This window comes from Phyllobates terribilis, unplaced genomic scaffold (assembly GCF_046119375.1).
Source record: "Phyllobates terribilis strain yellow unplaced genomic scaffold, ASM4611937v1 Scaffold_1__5_contigs__length_1240528914, whole genome shotgun sequence".
In the NCBI taxonomy this organism is placed as follows: Eukaryota; Metazoa; Chordata; class Amphibia; order Anura; family Dendrobatidae; genus Phyllobates; species Phyllobates terribilis.
The window spans coordinates 117,616,347-117,620,223 of record NW_027362761.1 but is presented as its reverse complement, the minus strand read 5'-3'; the positions used below and the strand labels follow the sequence as shown (position 1 = coordinate 117,620,223).

General features: G+C 44.8%; 1 pseudogene; it reads right to left on the bottom strand.

The window, feature by feature from the left end:
* Positions 1-325: 325 nt before the first annotated feature.
* On the bottom strand, positions 326-938 carry LOC141161818 (KRR1 small subunit processome component homolog pseudogene; annotated as a pseudogene).
* Positions 939-3,877: the final 2,939 nt, after the last annotated feature.

Below are 3,877 nucleotides of genomic sequence, written 5' to 3'. Positions count from 1 at the left end.
ACGGCCAGTGGTGCGCATACATGGCGGCGCACATGCGATGACATCATCTCGTATGCGCCGTCACATGACCAGAAGTCCGGAAAAGGCAGAGGTAGCTGGAGCTTCGCAGCCGTTCAGGTACATTGATGGCTGCAGAGCTCCAGGAATGCTCCCAGTGCCACAGTGTGTGCCGCCGAAGGTGGCTACCCGATGCACGGCACATTGTTGCATCCTGGGGCCCAGTGAGTAGAAGCACAAGAGGAGGGCCCTGACTGGGCCGGGCCCCCCTCTGCTCACCGGGCCCCATACAGCAGTGAGGGCAGTAATGCCCTGATGGCGGCCCTGTTTACACCTTCATTTTTCTGCTTCCATACTTAGCATTTGTCAAGAAGAAATCACCACTTACAATTTCCCTATTATTCTTAGTAGTGGTCTGTGTTGTTGGGAACAGTGCATTCTCTTTCTGTGTCTCTTTTTCTTTAGTTATTTCTTCTTGCTCAATTTCTTGTGCTTGAACTTTGGGAGAAACTGATTCCAGATTTTAGTTCTCAATTCTTTAGCCAGCTCTAGTTTGATCATTAAAATCTTTTGGTTATAAATGTGATGTCTGTTCTTCATTGTACCAGAACTTCTTTTCTAACCTATGTGGCCACCAACAGACCCAGAGTAGGCACATTATTCCCCTGGACCACTCTGTAACAGTTTGTAAGCAGCTCCAGAGGATTAAGAGTTAATTCCTTTGGTCCCAGAAACCACTGTCTCCTCTATATAAATCTCTCCCAGTTTCAAACCATTGTTCTATTTTTTTATTACACAGGACATGTCATTTTATGAAGTCTTTTGCTCCTACAAGAAGTATCATAGGTTTTTGGTAGAACTGTCAGGTTGCCTTCAATTATTTATAATTCTGCTTACAGAAAATACTCATCTACTCTTTTTTGTATTAGAGGCCAACACATTTTTTGAGTTACCAGGTTTGCCACCAGTGGACAAGAAAAACATCATAGGGCTTGAATAGGCTCGATAGGGAGCAACTAAAGTAACAAAAGTACCCAAAGAAATTATTATAATTAGAATAATTTAGTTTATGAAAAAAAAGCCAACTTAGGAGTGACCTAATGACTATATGCACTGCTCAAAAAAATAAAGGGAACACTCAAATAACACATCCTAGATCTGAATAAATGAAATATTCTCATTGAATACTTTGTTCTGTACAAAGTTGAATGTGCTGACAACAAAATCACACAAAAATCATCAATGGAAATCAAATTTATTAACCAATGGAGGTCTGGATTTGGAGTCACCCCCAAAATTAAAGTGGAAAAACACACTACAGGCTGATCCAACTTTGATGTAATGTCCTTAAAACAAGTCAAAATGAGGCTCAGTATTGTGTGTGACCTCCACGTGCCTGTATGACCTCCCTACAACGCCTGGGCATGCTCCTGATGAGGTTGCGGATGGTCTCCTGACCTGGACTAAAGCATCCGTCAACTCCTGGACAGTCTGTGGTGCAACGTGACGTTGGGGGATGGAGCGAGACATGATGTCCCAGATGTGCTCAATCGGATTCAGGTCTGGGGAATGGGCGGGCCAGTCCATAGCTTCAATGCCTCCATCTTGCAGGAACTGCTGACACACTCCAGCCACATGAGGTCTGGCATTGTCCTGCATTAGGAGGAATGCAAGGCCAACCGCACCAGCATATGGTCTCACAAGGGGTCTGAGGATCTCATCTCGGTACCTAATAGCAGTCAGGCTACCTCTGATGAGCACATGGAGGGCTGTGTGGCCCTCCAAAGAAATGCCACCCTACACCATTACTGACCCACTGCCAAACCGGTCATGCTGAAGGATGTTGCAGGCAGCAGATCGCTCTCCACGGCATCTCCAGACTCTGTCTCGTCTGTCACATGTGCTCAGTGCGAACCTGCTTTCATCTGTGAAGAGCACAGGGCGCCAGTGGCGACTTTGCCAATCCTAGTGTTCTGTGGCAAATGCCAAGCATCCTGCACAGTGTTGGGCTGTGGGCACAACCCCCATCTATGGATGTCGGGCCCTCATACCACCCTCATGGAGTCGGTTTCTAACCGTTTGTGCAGACACATGCATGTTTGTGGCCTGCTGGAGGTCATTTTGCAGGGCTCTGGCAGTGCTCCTCCTGTTCCTCCTTGCACAAAGGCAGAGGTAGCGGTCCTGCTGCTGGGTTGTTGCCATCCTATGGCCCCCTCCATGTCTCCTGGTGTACTGGCCTGTCTCCTGGTAGCGCCTACAGCCTCTGGCCACTACCCTGACAGACACAGCAAACCTTCTTGCCACAGCTCGCATTGATGTGCCATCCTGGATGAGCTGCACTACCTGAGCAACTTCTGTGGGTTGTACAGTCCGTCTCATGCTACCACGAGTGTGAAAGCACAACCAACATTCAAAAGTGACCAAAACATCAGCCAGAAAGCATTGGTACTGAGATGTGGTCTGTGGTCCCCACCTGCAGAACCACTCCTTTATTGAGGGTGTCTTGATAATTGCCAATAATTTCCACCTATCGTCTATTCCATTTGCACAACAGCATGTGAAATTGATTGTCAATCAGTGTTGCTTCCTAAGTGGACAGTTTGATTTCACAGAAGTTTGATTTACTTAGAGTTATATTCTGTTGCTTAAGTGTCTCCTTTATTTTTTTGAGCAGTGTATATAAATATGTTAGAGGTCAATACAGAAATGTGTACAAGACGGTGATTGCAGCAAGGGGGCATCCTCTGCTTCTAGGGGAAAGAAAGTTTCAACACCAAAATAGAAAGGAATTCTTTAATATATGACCATTGAGACTATAAACCTTTATACCTAAGGAAGTTGTCATGGTAAAGGGACCTGGGTGATTTTGTTACATGTAATGATAAGTTAGTAGATTACTAGAAATTTATAGTGGATCCAGAAATGTACTGTTATTGTCATTGCTGTTTGGAGTCTGGTGTGGGTTTCTTACCCAAGAGGTTGAAAATAGTTGAAATGTCTTTTGCTTCAAAATGATTTTTACCTTTCTCTGGTTCAACATTGCAGGCCAACTGGCGGGCCTTCTGTCTTTTTTTCAGTCTTACTACAAGCATACAGTGGTGGCCAAAAGTATTGGCACCCCTGCAATTCTGTCAGATAATACTCAGTTTCTTCCTGAAAATGATTGCAATCACAATTTCTTTGGTCTTATTATCTTCATTTAATTTGCTTGCAAGGAAAAAACACAAAAGAGAATGAAGCAAAAATCAAATCATTGATCATTTCACACAAAACTCCAAAAATGGGCCAGACAAAAGTATTGGCACCCTTAGCCTAATACTTGGTTGCACAACCTTTAGCCAAAATAACTGCGAACAACCGCTTCCGGTAACCATCAATGAGTTTCTTACAATGCTCTGCTGGAATTGTAGACCATTCTTCTTTGGCAAACTGCTCCAGGTCCCTGATATTTGAAGGGTGTCTTCTCCAAACTGCCATTTTGAGATCTCTCCACAGGTGTTCTATGGGATTCAGGTCTGGACTCATTGCTGGCCACCTTAGAAGTCTCCAGTGCTTTCTCTCAAACCATTTTATAGTGCTTTTGGTAGCGTGTTTTGGGTCTTTGTCCTGCTGGAAGACCCATGACCTCTGAGGGAGCCCCAGCTTTCTCACACTGGGCCCTACATTATGCTGCAAAATTTGTTGGTAGTCTTCAGACTTCATAATGCCATGCACACGGTCAAGCAGTCCAGTGCCAGAGGCAGCAAAGCAACCCCAAAACATCAGGGAACCTACGCCATGTTTGACTGTAGGGACCGTGTTCTTTTATTTGAATGCCTCTTTTTTTTCCTGTACACTCTATGTTGATGCTTTTTCCCAAAAAGCTCTACTTTTGTCTCAT